This window comes from Rhinopithecus roxellana, chromosome 17 (assembly GCF_007565055.1).
Source record: "Rhinopithecus roxellana isolate Shanxi Qingling chromosome 17, ASM756505v1, whole genome shotgun sequence".
Classification (NCBI taxonomy): Eukaryota; Metazoa; Chordata; class Mammalia; order Primates; family Cercopithecidae; genus Rhinopithecus; species Rhinopithecus roxellana.
The window spans coordinates 103,084,663-103,104,174 of NC_044565.1; the positions used below are offsets into that span (position 1 = coordinate 103,084,663).

General features: G+C 44.5%; 1 pseudogene across 1 annotated transcript; it reads right to left on the minus strand.

The window, feature by feature from the left end:
- Positions 1-16,221: 16,221 nt before the first annotated feature.
- LOC115894182 lies at positions 16,222-16,425 on the minus strand (annotated as a pseudogene). Its single transcript, XR_004054195.1, has one exon. The product of XR_004054195.1 is annotated as a translation machinery-associated protein 7 pseudogene (transcript).
- Between the last annotated feature and the right edge of the window lie 3,087 nt (positions 16,426-19,512).

Sequence of the window (19,512 nt, forward strand, 5' to 3'; positions counted from 1 at the left end):
AAAAAGAATTCTATTTACCAAAATCATTATGCCACTGTTTATTTTCCTCACAGGGGGCCTGGAGGAGGGGCAGGAGGGGAAAGAGAGGACAGCAGGTGAGTTTTTGTGTAATAGGTGACCGTATCACGCAAATAAACAAGTGTATTTCTTTCGGGATATCTGTTATCAAAGACATCTCCAACCCTTAACTGTGTTTCTCAGTTCCTCACCAGAAATAGAAAAAATAAGTGGAGGCACCAGAGATGATGAACTAGTGACCCCACCAAAAGTAAATGCGGATCTTTCTTCTCTTGCCCAAGACACAGCAAAAGTAAGAGTGCTTGTGAAGAAATAATTTTCTTGAACACTGCACCGGGCACATTCTCAGCCACTTGGGCACAATCTGGGCACCTCTCTCTCCACCTTCTCCCTCCCTTGGGACAGATCGCAAGGACGGACCCCCATGCTCCCCAAAATTCCACCGTCCAGCCCATAATTTTTTTTGTGAGTTTGTTTTACTAAAGTTCTCGGTATTTATAGGTCTCCAAGTTGGGAAGGGGGCAGGGTGGAGCTTTTCCCAACAAAGCCAAACTCCAGTTTTCAATAACAAAGCAGGATGGATCTGTGCACGTGGGACAGAAGGGCAGCGAGGGGGAATGATGTTTGGTTTATTTTTCTTAGAAGAATGAAATGGAAGATAGGCAGCCCAGATTCCCGAAGTCAGATTCTGAGGTCAGTAACACTGGGGAAGAAAGCGTTTGACAAGCTCCCTGATGGAAAATCAGGGTATCTCCCTCCTATCAGAGGGAGAAAAGAGAGCGTGAGGTCTTCTTTAAGGGCATCCAGTGGGCGCTTCTGCACAACTGTTTCCTGTCATCAAGATTTAAAGACACCCCTCAGGTGGGAGAGCACTGTCTCCTCTCCTTAGCTAGAGGGGCGTTGGTCCTCTCCGGTGGCAGGGGAACAGGGCGTTGGAGGGAGAAGAAAGGCCAGTCTTCCCCAAGGGCCCACAGGACTGTATCTTTGCTCGCTGGACTGTTTTGCCTTCTCTTCCACCTGGTTCCCGGCAGGGAGTCCTGGCCCTCCTTTGCGGGGGGGCCCGTTGACTAATGCAACAGTGAAAGCATAGGTCAGCCATCAGGCAAATAATAAACATATTTGCCTCGCACGTCTGTTAAGCCTGTTTAATGGGTTGTCCCTACATGTAAATGGGCTTCCTACCCCAGCCCCCATCACTCCACCTGTATCAACAACAATGCCTCCGCACAATTATCTTACCTTAATGAACTTAATCTTTAATTTCCCAGCTTGGCCCTGGTACTCAGCCTCCTAACAAAGGAAGTGGAACTGTTTGAGTCCCAGTGAGCCGCCTTCCTCCAACAGCTAGGGAAACTTTAGCCACGACAAGGATTTTTGCCCCTTGTGGAACTGTCAAAAGCAATAAATATTTTTCTTTTTATTCCATCATTAGACCCTCCTAAGAATGCCTCCCCATTGTCCACTGTAATTCCCAGAGCTCTCTGGGCAGGGGCGTTATTGTGGAAAATGAATCCTGAAGTGTTAACAATCCTGCCAAAGCAGCTACACTTTTTTTTTTTCCCCTGAGGGCGTAACCGTTAGGAATGTGTCGCCTCACCATAGCCTGCTCGGCGAAAAGAGCACTTGTGTTTTTTAACACTGGTCTTTGAGAAGGATGCTCAAGTTAAAGCATTGTGGCCACTGTAAATAGATGCACTCAGCAGAATAGAGCTTCTTCATTCCTAATTAGGGAAGTAACTCTAGAAAGACAGAATGTCACTTGCTAGGCTGTGCATATTGTTGAGTTTGTGCTCGCCTCCACAATGTGAGGTAATTGGAGTTGTACCTTTTAGAAAGCTGCTAATTTCACATAGGAAGTGCTAACAAGACCTTTCTGGGCCATGTTTTCCTTCTTCCTTTTTAAGGAAGTTACAGACCTTCAGTAGTGGGAATGGCTGAGCCCTGGCCTGGCAGAGGAAACAGCAGTAATGAACCACTTCAGCCCGCAGTTAGAAAAAGAAGGCCTCATTTTGGAGTCCTGAGAATACTAGGCACAACAAAAGGTTCTGTTTAAGCTTGTTATCCAGGACATTCTTACAGGCTACACAGCTCTCCCTGCAATGACCCTCTTCAAACAAGTGCATCAAGTTTGAGCAAATAGAAACACGCAACTTTCAAGGTTTGGAGTTATAGTTTTCTTTACAAAGCCATTTATATAATGTAAGCTGCAATTAGCATGGGACAGAGCGAGGAGATTTAGGCTGGAAAGTTCTTTTAACAAAAGATAGAAATTAGTGGAATAAGTAACAGTTAAATATCAGCTTCAGATAACTAGCTGAAAAGACCTTTTAAGTCATTTACTAATAAAAAAAATGATTTTGCCTCAGACCTTGTTCCAACCAAAGTGTGGTCTTTTAAATCACTGAACTGATTAATCTTACTAATTTTAAATTATCCAGCAAGAATGGATCGGAGCAAAAAAAAAAAAAAAAAAAAAAGTCCACATATCCCCAAATGAAAAGCACTACAGCTTTTAAGCCTGACAATTTCATCAGAATGTCCATAGGAATTACATAAAAAATTCAGACCGTAATGAAATAAATTGCTACTTACATTATGAAAAGTCTGCAAAAGCTTTTTATAGACTTGAAATGCAGAAGTTATATAAACTGCACAGTAAAAAGAATTAGAAATTGACCTTTACAGATCAAGGGCTAAAATTAACAGTCTTCAGGGGAAAAAAAATTCCCAGTTCACAATGGCTTTTAATGCCATTTTTTCCCCTACACTCATTTATCTAATAACCATGGCAAGGTTAGGATAAACAATGAACAGTATGTTTTCACATTTTCCACCTTTTGTGTCCTCCCTATGAATTTCTAAAACACTTAAGAGAATAGATACATAAACCTGTGACCTTCAAATGAGCTTTTTGATACTCTCAACATTTTGAATAAAAAGATCAGAAAATGGAGCCACTTTTACACAGTAATGAATTCCATTCTGTTGGGTAAACAAAGCTAAATTTTAAAACAGAGACCTGACATTTGTATAGCTCAAGAAGCTATTCTGTTCTTTTGGGGGTGGGCAGACGGAGGGAGGGGACATTGTCAGTACTTTATGTGGGCTAGATAATGACCAAATCTACAATCCACGTCAGAACAGACAATCCCTTTGGCTGCGTTCAACAGAGAGCCACCGTTTCCAAAACAAGGACAACAAAAATGCCCAATTTTTATGACACTTTCCCCCCACCCCATGAACAATTGATCCATCACACACACACACACACACACACACAAAAGTGTGTGTTGGGGGGGCGGAATTGGTGGCAGAGGCCCAGCCGCCATTATGGGGCTGACGCTTATTGACGGCAGCTACAAGGGCCTCCAAAAGTTACTCCAATTTCCGTCGAGCTTTTGTGCATCCGTTGTCCTGTCTGAAAGGCTCAGTTAGGTATTGTTGCAAAAAAAGTCTGCATCCACATTTGTTCCCCTCTAATTCATACTCGGCATTGTGAAGTTTTGCTATTCAGGGGCTGATTGGACAACAGCCCTGACAATGGCCCAGCGATTAGTCTCTCAGCATGGGCTGAGGTTGCGGGTATAAACCTAGGGATGGGGCTGGAATGCACTAGGGCATTCAGCTTCCTCTCGGGGCCTTCCTGAGAGGCCGCGCCTCCTTTGCGGCAGGTAATGCATTCCTTCAGAGCGGGGAAACCGAATCCCTGTAATTAGCGGGTCCCGGACGGGGCAACCGCCCCCTCCCCGCAAGGCGGCCCTCGGGGGCCCCCGAAGCTTTCTAAGGAGCTCAGCCCCTGAGACGCTGCAGCCTCGTCGAATTGAAAACTTTCTCGGGCGGCTCGGTGGGCCTGAAAATCAGCACGCAGGGGAGGGGAGCCAGGAGGGCTGCGAGCCGCGCCGCTTAACCCTTGGTACGCCGCGGCGCCGCAGCAGGGCCTCCCCCGGCACCGGCCCGCGAGTCTGCGGAGGGACCGCGCGGGCCCCGCCACCGCGGCTGAGCGAGTCGCTAAGTGTACAGATGTCAGTCTGGTGTTTTACATGTCAGTAACTTGAATTCATTTACATTTATTTTCCTATTGTTTTATATCACTTTATGACAATGTGCTGCATAATATAATTTAAATCTTTAATGTACAACTAATTCTCTACCATTAATTTGTCAACATGATTACTGGATACGCCACCCAGAAAAGCAGGCTGACTTGAAGTCTGTGTAAGACGTTCCTGTGTTGTTTCCTGAAGGTTTACAGAGGAAATGACAAAGACGTACCGAGCTGTTTTTCTTGGACTGTCTGTAATCTTAGGAAAACTACAATTTCAGTGGGAGTCCCACTTACACTGAAATTCCAGACATCAGTTGGGAAGGAGACGCACACACAGCCCCCTTAGAGGAGAAATTAGGCAGCGCCCGTCCTCGCAGCAGTAGCCGGAGACCGGCGGTGGCCCAGCCCTTGGGCCCCGAGGGATGTCCCAGGACTGGGCCCGGGCGGCGCGGGCGCTCGCAGGGGAAGAGGAGGAGAGTCGGTGCCGGGTCGCACCGACGGCTTTGGGGAAACTTACAAAGGAAAGGGCGGTGGCTGTGGGCAAAGCGTTTCTGGGCCGCCCCGACTACAGGGTCCCCCTAACTGCCCCCAGACGTTGGCCTCGCTCTCGCGCCGGCGGCCAGAGCCCGTCTTGGAAACGCTGGTCCTTCCCTCCGCGCCCCAGGAGGACGGGCCCCCTGCAGCTCCAGCCAAGGGATCACGCCCAAGCGGCCGCACCGTCACAATTAAAGGGAAGCTGCAGTACCCCAAACCTTATTAAACATTCAAATAGAAAAATTAAGATATTCTGGGCAAAAGAAGTGTTTAGACAAAGGCTGTCTGCTTCAATTTCCCCGTTAAGCGGGGAGCTGGCTGCTCGGAGAGAGAGTGACGGTGGATTCCATAAATTAACTGAAAATCCCTCTTCTCCGGAGCCTAAGTTATCTCTCCTTTGCCTGCAGTTCTGATTTAGAATGGGAGCCGGCTTGTTTACCGGTTTAATTAATGCTCCTTTTCAAGCAGGGAGGAGGGGAAGGGAAATGAAGCGACTTGGTGATAAACAGGTGTAGCCGGGCCTAGAGCGGGGCTCACGAGGGCCGCGGCCGCCTCCTCAGGCTTGACTGGGCCTGACCCGGCGGAAAAGGTAGATGGCCCAGTTGGAAGCGCAGTAGGTGAGCATTATTTTAACTGCGAGCCTGTGATTGAAATGGCTTAAAGGGACAATCAGCGCTTGTGGATTTTTTTTTTTTTTTTTTCCTTCTTCGTCCAGAATGCATTCTGATTCTTTCACGTTGCTGAGCGGAGAAGAAACAGATCTTGGCGATATAGGGCACAGGCCTTTTTCCTTTTCTGTCGCCTCCTCTTCCTCAGCCTTCACCTCCAAATGTAAGGGAAGAGCCACTTGAGGAGGGAACCTGGCTTCCGCGTCACGCTGGGGACCGGCTTTCTGCTCTGAAAAATCCCTGGGCGTTCTCTCTTTATTTACTTATTTCAGCTTTTAATTCCGGGAGCCTAATATCTGGGATTGGACTGTCCGCGGCCTACGTGTGTCTGTGACCTTACAGATAACAGAGAAGCTTGGATGGAAAATGAAATTCAAGCGCCAGCTAATTTTAAAAACATAACGAAAAACTCATTCCCGAGGGGGGAAATGGCAGTTTCTGTAAGCACAAGCTGAAGATGTTTTTAAATTAATAACTAGCCCTGGTATTTGCTAAATGATGGCTGTATCAGGGGAAAAAAATTAGTCATTAAAAACAGCAGGTACCCAAGGTGAGAATATATGTTTCAGGACTGAAAGTCACCTGTCTGCGTTGCCTGCTGCCTTTCTGTGCGCCAGCATGTCCAAGGGCAGAAGTGAGGACACATGCTGGTCTGTCAGCCATACCGGCCTTTTGGAGAAAGGAGTTTTGTTGTTGTTTTTAAACTACCATTTATTGAACGCCTCCTTGATGCCTACTGTGTGTCATTGCTAATTCTTTCAGCTTCCCGACAAAGTGGTTGTGCCCGTCCACATTTCTCAGAGAGTTTAGACAGCTCTCATGATTTGCCCAAGGCCACAAAGCTTATCAAGTGCCAGTGCAGGGATGAGAACAGGGGTGTCTCTGAGCCCAGGGCCTTTTCCACTTTTTTTCCACCCTTTGTGATGTAACAGTGACCCTAGGTACCTACAATCTGTAGAAAAGGGGATTCCATGCTAGATAAAGACCGGTTAAATCCGTGGTTACAGGAGAGGAGCTCTTTTTGCCACGGATGAATTCTACCCACGTTCTGGTTCAGGTCTATGGGGACCCAACAGACAAGCGCAAAGTACCTTGCAGAACACTCGGAGATTTCTTTCTGGAGAGATCTCTAGACTGGAAATTAGGATCTTTCAGCATCAAGGCTGGTTCAGCTGCCCATTAATGTGGGACCTTCAGCAAGTCACCTACTACATCTGACTGAAGGCTTCCTCGTTCCTGAGTGAGCACATTGCCTATCCTGCCTGCCTCATAGTGTGGGGTGGGGCCAAAGTGAATGGAAGTGGTTCACATGCATCAGTCACTGTGAAGAGCTGCACAAATGTACAGTTTTATTGCTGACTTACCAGAATTATGAGGTCCTAATGTAAGATTATATGTGCATGTGTTTTGAAGGGAGTGACTTACTGTGTAAGTGGGAGGATTTTTCTTATTATTAAAGACAAAAGCCTTTAACTCCTGATTTCTAAACAAGAAAACTCTGGCTACATTAACAATGGTGCTAAAAGTTCGAATGCAGGCCGGGTGCAGTGGCTTATGCTTGTCATCCCAGCACTTCGGGAGGTGGAGGTGGGTGGATCACCTGAGGTCAGGAGTTTGAGACCAGCCTGGCCAACACAGTGAAACCCCATCCCTACTAAAAATACAAAAATTAGCTGGGCGTGGTGGCAGGCATCCATAATCCCAGCTACTCGGGAGACTGAAGCAGGAGAATTGCTAGAACCCGGGAGGAGGTGGTTGCAGTGAGCTGAGATCACACCACTGCACTCCAGCCTGGGTGACACAGCAGGACTCCATCTCAAAAAAAAAAAAAAAAAAGAAAACTTCCAATGCATCCTAAAATCATAGAATTTTAATGGAAGAGACCATTCGTTATAATAATAATGATGTTAATGGTGGCTGTATGCTGGGCACTGCTCTACTGGATATGCATCAATTAGTTCTCACCATGCTATGCCATAGGTACTGTTACCATACCCATTTCACAGATGAGGAAACTGAGACACAAGGCAATTTGGTCACATAATTCATGAACAGGAGAACTACCATTTGAACCCAGACAACCTAGCACTGGAATCCACATGCTTAATCATTGTGTTACACTGCATCCCACGAGGGAGTATCTGTTATCCCTGCTTCTCCAATGCACGTTTTGAAGATGAAAAAAGTGACGCTCAGAATGATTAAATGATTTGCCCACATCTGTTTCATGGTAGAGGTGAGAGTAGAGTTTGGATCTCCTTATGTCCATGGGTGATTCTATTTATGATGTAATTGCTACTCACTTTACTCAGCCTTCAGGCCCTCTCTGGAGATCAACTGCCTGGGTTTAAACCTTGGTTCTGCAAGCTCCTTACCCTCTCTAAGCCTAAGATAATAGTATCTTTGGATGTCTTGGAGGAAATTTAATTTAAAAACCTCATTGTTTGGCAGATTACACGAAATAATGTACAAAAGTATTTAGCACATTTCCTAGTATATAGCAAATGCCCAATAAATCCACCTCAAATTTAAAACCCTGGTTCCAGGAAAAGAAACATGAACGGTGGAAAGGCCTTGAATTGGATGTGACTGTCCCTACTCAGTGAGCTGGCTCGAGCTAAGTTGAAGGAAGAGACAAAGGACAAGCTAACAAGCTGGTACATGGCAGGAAGAGGGCCAGAGCCTGCCACTTGTGGAGGACTCGGAGGCCAGCCCCCTCAGCTATGAGAGGGTCTTCCAGAGTGAGCCCTGAGGCGATAGGGCAGTGAAGTCATTGGCCAGTCTGATGGACAGAAGGGAGGTACTGACCGAGGAAGACAGAGGGAAGGGAAGGGGAACAGTATGCGGTGCTGGAGGAAAGCAGGCTGAGGAAGCCAGAGTAGGAACAATGGCTATCTAAGCACCACCCATCATGGGGTCTCTTCATGAGATGCTCCCTGGAGACGTCAGCCATGGCTGTTTCAGTCCCATGGGGAGGAGAAGGAGGGTGGCACAGTGTTGAGTGCTGAGGAGGAACCACAAAATGCCTGGCTGACAGGAGGCTGTCCAAGGAAGAGAGACAGCTGGAGAGGCCTGTGTTTACGGGATGGAGGAGGAGCAACCTAGCTGAGGTAAGAAATCCTCCAGCAACCCAGGGAAGTGGGACCATTGCAGTGGCGGGGTGGCCGCCTCTCAGGTGCCTAGGGGCCAGGTCCTAGAGTGCTTGTTGCCCTCGGGCAGTGGGGTACTGCCACATGGAAGACAGCAGCAGACCAAGGGGGTGCTCAGGTTCTGCTTTGGGGGCCTCCAGTGAAGGTCATGGGGAAGATGTTCTTGTCCCAAGCATAGGTTCCTCCCTGCCCTGCTGGGTCTCTCCCCAGAGGGAAGGACAGGAATTCCAGGAGTCAGAATCAAGGGGGCCTGCCCTGTGATTTGATATCTAGGAATGAGCTAAGGCTCTTGGGTATGGGCTGGGGCTAGGGCTGTGGTTTCTATCTCTCTAGGGAGTTTCTAGTTAAAGGGTCTTCAGATTTGGGGCAAAATATCCCATCTGATTTTAGAAAAATATCTGAAGAACTGGAAGTAGGAAAAATGTCTGGTATCGTATCTCTGCCACCCTGGAAAGTGTGACCAACAGCAGATGCTCAACAGCTATATGTTGAATAAAGAAACAAAGCGGTGCCAGAAGTACTTATTATTGAGCACTGAGAAAGGTAAAATATTTTGTAAGCCATGAAGGTACTTCCTGCCACCTCAACTCCTGAGAGAGGAGGGAGAACCTCTCTCCAAGTCAGGCCCTTCGTGTGCCTTTGTCTTTCTGTTTCCTCATCAGTAAAAACTTCCTAACTGCCCAACTGGAGTGTTCCAGGGATCACGAGGGTAATTTGATGTCAATGTAAACCGTACATGATAAGCAAGTCTAAGGTACTGTTACCTATAGAGAGAGCAAGGACTATTAAGTGAGGAATTTTATTATTGACAATTTTAAACACATACTAAAAGTATAAGAATTTATAGCCAATAATTTTAACACACAACCCCCTGCAACAAGACAGCATTGGATTATACTAAATTAATTCTCAAATATTTAGGTATAAGTATTTCAGAATATTTGAAGTCTCCTTTAAAAACACAACCATAGTTCATTACTTTAAAAAATTGAGGGGCGGAGCAAGATGGCCAAATAGGGGGGCGGAGCAAGATGGCCGAATAGGAACAGCTCCAGTCTCCAACTCCCAGCGCGAGCGACACAGAAGACCGGTGATTTCTGCATTTTCAACTGAGGACTGGGGACATCTCACTAGGGAGTGCCGGACAATCGGTGCTGGTCAGCTGCTGCAGCCTGACCAGCGAGAGCTGAAGCAGGGCGAGGCATCGCCTCACCTGGGAAGTGCAAGGGGGAAGGGAATCCCTTTTCCTAGCCAGGGGAACTGAGACACACAACACCTGGAAAATCGGGTAACTCCCACCCCAATACCGCGCTTTAAGCAATGGGCACACCAGAAGAATATATCCCTCACCTGGCTGGGAGGGTCCCACACCCACGGAGCCTCCCTCATTGTTAACACAGCAGTCTGCGGCGATCTAACCGCAAGGCAGCAGCGAGGCTGGGGGAGGGGCGCCCACCATTGCTGAGGCTTAAGTAGGTAAACAAAGCCCTTGGGAAGCACGAACTGGGTGGAGCTCACAGCAGCTCAAGGAAACCTGCCTGTCTCTATAGACTCCACCTCTGGGGGCAGGGCTCAGCGAAAAAACAACAGGGGAAACAGCAGAGGCCTGAGCAGACAGCTTTGTCAGGCCTGTCTGACAGCTTTGAAGAGAGCAGTGGATCGCCCAACACGGAGGTTGAGATCTGAGAACGGACAGACTGCCTGCTCAAGTGGGTCACTGACCACTGAGTAGCCTAACTGGGAAACATCCCCCACTAGGGGCAGTCTGACACCCCACACCTCACAGGGTGGAGTACACCCCTGAGAGGAAACTTCCAAAGTAAGAATCAGACAGGTACACTTGCTGTTCAGCAATATTCTATCTTCTGCAACCTCTGCTGCTGATACCCAGGCAAACAGGGTCTGGAGTGGACCTCAAGCAATCTCCAACAGACCTATAGCTGAGGGTCCTGACTGTCAGAAGGAAAACTATCAAACAGGAAGGACACCTATACCAAATCCCCATCAGTACGTCACCATCATCAAAGACCAGAGACAGATAAAACCACAAAGATGGGGAAAAAGCAGGGCAGAAAAGCTGGAAATTCAAAAAATAAGAGCGCATCTCCCCCTGCAAAGGAGCGCAGCCCATCACCAGCAACGGATCGAAGCTGGTCAGAGAATGACTTTGACGAGATGAGAGAAGAAGGCTTCAGTCCATCAAACTTCTCAGAGCTAAAGGAGGAATTACGTACCCAGCGCAAAGAAACTAAAAATCTTGAAAAAAGAGTGGAAGAATTGACAGCTAGACTAATTAATGCAGAGAAGGTCATAAACGAAATGACAGAGATGAAAACCATGACACGAGAAATACGTGACAAATGCACAAGCTTCAGTAACCGACTCGATCAACTGGAAGAAAGAGTATCAGTGATTGAGGATCAAATGAATGAAATGAAGCGAGAAGAGAAACCAAAAGAAAAAAGAAGAAAAAGAAATGAACAAAGCCTACAAGAAGTATGGGATTATGTAAAAAGACCAAATCTACGTCTGATTGGGGTGCCTGAAAGTGAGGGGGAAAATGGAACCAAGTTGGAAAACACTCTTCAGGATATCATTCAGGAGAACTTCCCCAACCTAGTAGGGCAGGCCAACATTCAAATTCAGGAAATACAGAGAACGCCACAAAGATACTCCTCGAGAAGAGCAACTCCAAGACACATAATTGCCAGATTCACCAAAGTTGAAATGAAGGAAAAAATCTTAAGGGCAGCCAGAGAGAAAGGTCGGGTTACCCACAAAGGGAAGCCCATCAGACTAACAGCAGATCTCTCGGCAGAAACTCTACAAGCCAGAAGAGAGTGGGGGCCAATATTCAATGTTCTTAAAGAAAAGAATTTTCAACCCAGAATTTCATATCCAGCCAAACTAAGTTTCATAAGTGAGGGAGAAATAAAATCCTTTACAGATAAGCAAATGCTTAGAGATTTTGTCACCACCAGGCCTGCCTTACAAGAGACCCTGAAGGAAGCCCTAAACATGGAAAGGAAAAACTGGTACCAGCCATTGCAAAAACATGCCAAAATGTAAAGACCATTGAGGCTAGGAAGAAACTGCATCAACTAACGAGCAAAATAACCAGTTAATATCACAATGGCAGGATCAAGTTCACACATAACAATATTAACCTTAAATGTAAATGGACTAAATGCTCCAATTAAAAGACACAGACTGGCAAACTGGATAAAGAGTCAAGACCCATCAGTCTGCTGTATTCAGGAGACCCATCTCACATACAGAGATATACATAGGCTCAAAATAAAGGGATGAAGATCTACCAAGCAAATGGAGAACAAAAAAAAGCAGGGGTTGCAATCCTAGTCTCTGATAAAACAGACTTTAAACCATCAAAGATCAAAAGAGACAAAGAAGGCCATTACATAATGGTAAAGGGATCAATTCAACAGGAAGAGCTAACTATCCTAAATATATATGCACCCAATATAGGAGCACCCAGATTCATAAAGCAAGTCCTTAGAGACTTACAAAGAGACTTAGACTCCCATACAATAATAATGGGAGACTTCAACACTCCACTGTCAACATTAGACAGATCAACGAGACAGAAAGTTAACAAGGATACCCAGGAATTGAACTTATCTCTGCACCAAGCAGACCTAATAGACATCTATAGAACTCTCCACCCCAAATCAACAGAATATACATTCTTCTCAGCACCACATCGCACTTATTCCAAAATTGACCACATAGTTGGAAGTAAAGCACTCCTCAGCAAATGTAAAAGAACAGAAATTATAACAAACTGTCTCTCAGACCACAGTGCAATCAAACTAGAACTCAGGACTAAGAAACTCACTCAAAACCGCTCGACTACATGGAAACTGAACAACCTGCTCCTGAATGACTACTGGGTACATAATGAAATGAAGGCAGAAATAAAGATGTTCTTTGAAATCAATGAGAACAAAGATACAACATACCAGAATCTCTGGGACACATTTAAAGCAGTGTGTAGAGGGAAATTTATAGCACTAAATGCCCACAAGAGAAAGCAGGAAAGATCTAAAATTGACACTCTAACATCACAATTAAAAGAACTAGAGAGGCAAGAGCAAACACATTCAAAAGCTAGCAGAAGGCAAGAAATAACTAAGATCAGAGCAGAACTGAAGGAGATAGAGACACAAAAAACCCTCCAAAAAATCAATGAATCCAGGAGTTGGTGTTTTGAAAAGATCAACAAAATTGACAGACCGCTAGCAAGACTAATAAAGAAGAAAAGAGAGAGGAATCAAATAGATGCAATAAAAAATGATAAAGGGGATATCACCACCGACCCCACAGAAATACAAACTACCATCAGAGAATACTATAAACACCTCTACGCAAATCAACTAGAAAATCTAGAAGAAATGGATAATTTCCCGGACACTTACACTCTCCCAAGATTAAACCAGGAAGAAGTTGAATCCCTGAATAGACCAATAGCAGGCTCTGAAATTGAGGCAACAATTAATAGCCTACCCACCAAAAAAAGTCCAGGACCAGATGGATTCACAGCTGAATTCTACCAGAGGTACAAGGAGGAGCTGGTACCATTCCTTCTGAAACTATTCCAATCAATAGAAAAAGAGGGAATCCTCCCTAACTCATTTTATGAGGCCAACATCATCCTGATACCAAAGCCTGGCAGAGACACAACAGAAAAAGAGAATTTTAGACCAATATCCCTGATGAACATCGATGCAAAAATCCTCAATAAAATACTGGCAAACCGGATTCAGCAGCACATCAAAAAGCTTAACCACCATGATCAAGTGGGCTTCATCCCTGGGATGCAAGGCTGGTTCAACATTCGCAAATCAATAAACATAATCCAGCATATAAACAGAACCAAAGTCAAGAACCACATGATTATCTCAATAGATGCAGAAAAGGCTTTTGACAAAATTCAACAGCCCTTCATGCTAAAAACGCTCAATAAATTCGGTATTGATGGAACGTACCTCAAAATAATAAGAGCTATTTATGACAAACCCACAGCTAATATCATACTGAATGGGCAAAAACTGGAAAAATTCCCTTTGAAAACTGGTACAAGACAGGGATGCCCTCTCTCACCACTCCTATTCAACATAGTGTTGGAAGTTCTGGCTAGGGCAATCAGGCAAGAGAAAGAAATCAAGGGTATTCAGTCAGGAAAAGAAGAAGTCAAATTGTCCCTGTTTGCAGATGACATGATTGTATATTTAGAAAACCCCATTGTCTCAGCCCAAAATCTCCTTAAGCTGATAAGCAACTTCAGCAAAGTCTCAGGAAACAAAATTAATGTGCAAAAATCACAAGCATTCTTATACACCAGTAACAGACAAGCAGAGAGCCAATTCAGGAATGAACTTCCATTCACAATTGCTTCAAAGAGAATAAAATACCTAGGAATCCAACTTACAAGGGATGTAAAGGACCTCTTCAAGGAGAACTACAAACCACTGCTCAGTGAAATCAAAGAGGACACAAACAAATGGAAGAACATACCATGCTCATGGATAGGAAGAATCAATATCGTGAAAATGGCCATACTGCCCAAGGTTATTTATAGATTCAATGCCATCCCCATCAAGCTACCAATGAGTTTCTTCACAGAATTGGAAAAACCTGCTTTAAAGTTCATATGGAACCAAAAAAGAGCCCGCATTGCCAAGACAATCCTAAGTCAAAAGGACAAAGCCGGAGGCGTCACGCTACCTGACTTCAAACGATACTACAAGGCTACAGTAACCAAAACAGCATGGTACTGGTACCAAAACAGAGCTATAGACCAATGGAACAGAACAGAGTCCTCAGAAATAATACCACACATCTACAGCCATCTGATCTTTGACAAACCTGAGAGAAACAAGAAATGGGGAAAGGATTCCCTATTTAATAAATGGTGCTGGGAAAATTGGCTAGCCATAAGTAGAAAGCTGAAACTGGATCCTTTCCTTACTCCTTATACGAAGATTAATTCAAGATGGATTAGAGACTTAAATGTTAGACCTAATACCATAAAAACCCTAGAAGAAAATCTAGGTAGTACCATTCAGGACATAGGCATGGGCAAGGACTTCATGTCTCAAACACCAAAAGCAACGGCAGCAAAAGCCAAAATTGACAAATGGGATCTAATTAAACTAAAGAGCTTCTGCACAGCGAAAGAAACTACCATCAAAGTGAACAGGCAACCTACAGAATGGGAGAAAATTTTTGCAATCTACTCATCTGACAAAGGGCTAATATCCAGAATCTACAAAGAACTCAAACAAATATACAAGAAAAAAACAAACAACCCCATCAAAAAGTGGGGAAAGGATATGAACAGACATTTCTCAACAGAAGACATTCATATAGCCAACAGACACATGAAAAAATGCTCATCATCACTCGCCATCAGAGAAATGCAAATCAAAACCACAATGAGATACCATCTCACACCAGATAGAATGGCAATCATTAAAAAATCAGGAAACAACAGTTGTTGGAGAGGATGTGGAGAAATAGGAACACTTTTACACTGTTGGTGGGATTGTAAACTAGTTCAACCATTATGGAAAACAGTATGGCAATTCCTCAAGGATCTAGAACTAGATGTACCATATGACCCAGCCATCCCACTACTGGGTATATACCCAAAGAATTATAAATTATTCTACTACAAAGACACATGCACACGTATGTTTATTGCAGCACTATTCACAATAGCAAAGACTTGGAATCAACCCAAATGTCCATCTGTGACAGACTGGATTAAGAAAATGTGGCACATATACACCATGGAATACTATGCAGCCATAAAAAAGGATGAGTTTGCGTCCTTTGTAGGGACATGGATGCAGCTGGAAACCATCATTCTTAGCAAACTATCACAAGAAGAGAAAACCAAACACCGCATGTTCTCACTCATAGGTGGGAACTGAACAATGAGATCACTTGGACTCGGGAAGGGGAACATCACACACTGGGGCCTATCATGGGGCAGGGTGGGGGGAGGGATTGCACTGGGGAGTTATACATGATATAAATGATGAATTGATGGATGCTGACGAGTTGATGGGTGCAGCACACCAACATGGCACAAATATACATATGTAACAAACCTGCACGTTATGCACATGTACCCTAGAACTTAAAGTATAATAAAAAAATGAAAAAAAAAAAAAAAGAATATTGTAAAAGACTTTGAAAAAAAAAATTGACAGTAGTTTCTCAATACCACCAATATTGAGGCAATGTTCAAATTTCCTCAGTTGGCTTAGAAATGAACTTTGGCAGATAGTGTTTCAATTCAGGATTCAAACAAGGTCAACATCTCGCATTGAGTTGATCAGGGAAGGGACTTTTCCCTAGGGGTTAGGCTCGTCCTCTCAGCCCACCAGGCCTGGGAGACCTCTATCTAGCCAGGGTTTGCTCAGACCCAGCCAAAGCAGTGGTTTCCCATCACCTCTTGACCATTGATGCATCACTTTGGAAGGGCTCTTAGACATCCACTGGCTGAGTAGCCTTTTGAAGGTTTAGAGACCCACAAAAAGTGGGTGCTTGTTGGGGTGTATTTGGGAGAGGTTGGGGGCAGGCAGACAGCTAATCCTTTGCTAAGGTGCTTTGTTTTGTTTTATTTATTTATTTTTTTAACAAAAGTTTATTCTTAAATGTACAACAGCTCCAAGACAACACTTAATTCCAGCTTTAGGTGACAAAAGATGTTATGGCAGAGAATATAGACACTTAAATAAGGATGAAATAAAGGGTCACCATCTCCTCAGGTACAAGGAACAGCTTACTTTTTGCCAGATTTCCTAATTCCACCTGTGGCCAAGGGCCCCTTCCCCGCGGCCTTCGCTTTTAGCTCCTCGAGTTTCTTCTGCTCCTCTTTTCGTTTCTGCTTGAAAGCCTTATCTTCCTCGTCCATCTCCTTGGCCTGCTTCTTAGGCTGTTTCAGTGGCTTCTTCTTGCCACCTTCACGGCGGCTGGACATGGCGCCTGCCGCCCCTTCCCCAGACCCTGCCACCGGAAACGGCGCCTGTTTTTTTTTTTTTTGAGATGGAGTCTCACTCTGTCACCCAGGCTGCAGTGCAGTGGCATGATCTTGACTCACTGCAACCTCCGCATCCTGGCCTCAAGTGATTCTCCTGCCTTAGCCTCCCAAGTAGCTGGGATTACAGGTGAGTGTCACCATGTCCGGCTAATTTTTTGTATTTTAGTAGAGACAGGGTTTCACCATGTTGTCCAGGGTGGTCTCGAACTCCTGAACTCAGGCAATCCACCTGCCTCAACCTCCCAGAGTGCTGGGATTACAGGCATGTGCCACCACGCCCAGCCCTAAGGTGTGGTTTAAATCAGAGTCTTTAAAAGCAGGCACTGGAGTTCCTCCCTCTTTTCCAAACCCTCCTCTTCTTCCTCTTAAGTCTCATCTTCATCACCAACCCTGTTCTGCTTTTCTCCTGCTCCCTCAGCTCAGCCCCTGTAGCACTTAGCAGTCACCACCTTTACCACCATTTTCCCCCAATCATCTGACTTCAAGTAATAGAAGCCAACCTCCCTTAAAGAGTTAGCTGTTCTGTATACAATATATATCTTGCCTCTTCATCTAAATTTCAAGTTCCTAGACTCAGCCACCTCTCACAGCATCTGGCACATACTTGACCAAAGTACCTAAGTCTTGTGGGTGCCTGACAGGCTTACAAATGGAATCCCTGCAAACTAATATTATTTAAATACTTGCTTAAAATGTATTAAGTGGGCAGGGCAAGGCTGATTTAATAAATATGACTCTTCCTATATATTTAAAATAAGGGATTGATTTCCTACCTGCACTGAACACATCTGAAATTTTTTATTCTTATCAAAATAACACAAACCTACAGTTACAGATCAAGTAGTATACACATACTTTTTTTTTTTTTTTTTTTTTTTTTTTTTTTTTGAGACGGAGTTTCGCTCTTGTTGCCCAAGCTGGAGTGCAATGGCGCGATCTCGCCTCACCGCAACCTCCGCATCCCAAGTTCAAGTGATTCTCCTGCCTCAGCCTCCCTAGTAGCTGGGATTGCAGGCATGTGCCACCCTGCCCGGCTAATTTTGTATTTTTAGTAGAGACGGGGTTTCTCCATGTTGGTCAGGCTGGTCTCAAACTCCCGACCTCAGGTGATCCACCCTCCTTGGCCTTCCAAAGTGCTGGGATTACAGGCGTGAGCCACCACGCCCAGCCTGCATACTTTTGATTTTTAGTTCCTCTAGTGGATCTAGGTTGCCAGACTTAGGAGGAAAAAAAAAAAAAAAAAAAAAACAGGATGCCCTGTCAAATTCAAATTTCAGATAAACAATGAATAGATATGTCCCAAATACTGCATAATATTGTATTTTATCTTGCCCTAGGTGGATTTCCCCATATAACATATAGAGTTACACACATTATATTTGTGATATACTTTTATCTCTACTTCTTCATTTACCAGTTTTTCAGGTATCTGTGGAATTCTGAGTGTGAATTTCAATGTTCAATATTTAGATATTCCCTTCTTCTATGGTTTGCCTTTGTAACTTTAATAAAATATTTAAACCTATATTTATGGATCCATCAACTTTCCCCAGTGCCTCTTGACTATCTGCTTTGCAAGTTGAGGATATTATTACAAATATCCTCTCTAACCTTTCTTTTCCTTTTTACATCCCACCTTCTGCCACTATAGTTGTACTTTCACATTATTAAGGTTGTTAAAGTTTCTATTCTCTCCTGCCACACATCCTAGTTTTCTTTTTTAATTTTTTTTATTATACTTTAAGTTCTAGGGTATATGTGCACAATGTGCAGGTTTGAAACATATGTATACATGTGCTATGTTGGTGTGCTGCACCCATTAACTCGTCATTTACATTAGGTATGTCTCCTAATACTATCCCTCCCCCATCCCCCCACCCCACGACAGGCCCCAGTATGTGATGTTCCCCACCCTGTGTCCAAGTGTTCTCGTTCAATTCCCACCTGTGAGTGAGAACACGCGGTGTTTGGTTTCCTGTCCTTGTGATAGTTTGCTCAGAATGATGGATTCTAGCTTCATCCATGTCCCTACAAAGGACTTGAGCTCATCCTTTTTTATGGCTGCATAGTATTCCATGGTATATATGCACCACAATTTCTTTTTTTTTTTTTTTTTTTTTTTTTTTTTTTTTTTTTTTTTGAGAAGGAGTCTCGCTCTGTCACCCAGGCTGGAGTGCAGTGGCCAGATCTCAGCTCACTGCAAACTCCGCCTCCCGGGTTTACGCCATTCTCCTGCCTCAGCCTCCCGAGTAGCTGGGACTACAGGCGCCCGCCACCTCGCCCGGCTAGTTTTTTGTATTTTTTTTTTTAGTAGAGACGGGGTTTCACCGTGTTAGCCAGGATGGTCTCGATCTCCTGACCTCGTGATCCGCCCGTCTCGGCCTCCCAAAGTGCTGGGATTACAGGCTTGAGCCACCGCGCCCGGCCTGCACCACAATTTCTTAATCCAGTCTATCATTGAGGGACATTTGGGTTGGTTCCAAATCTCTGCTATTGTGAATAGTGCCACAATAAACATATGTGTGCATGTGTCTTTATAGCAACATGATTTATAATCCTTTGGGTAGATGCCCAGTAATGGGATGGCTGAGTCAAATGGTATTTCTAGTTCTAGATCCTTGAGGAATCGCCACACTGTCTTCCACAATGGTTGAACTAGTTTACAGTCCCACCAACAGTGTAAAAGTGTTCCTATTTCTCCACATCCTCTCCAGCACCTGTTGTTTCCTGACTTTTTAATGATCATTATTCTAACTTGTGTGAGATAGTATGTCATTGTGGTTTTGATTTGCATTTCTCTGATGGCCAGTGATGATGAGTATTTTTTCATGTGTCTGTTGACTGCAATAAATGTCTTCTTTTGAGAATTGTTGGTTCATATCCTTTGCCTACTTTTTGATGGGGTTGATTTTTTCTTGTAAATTTGTTTAAGTTCTTTGTAGATTCTGGATATTAGCCCTTTGTCAGATGCACACACCCTAGTTTTCTAAGCCTTGTCTAAAGGCTGAGTCTTAAAATGGGAAACTG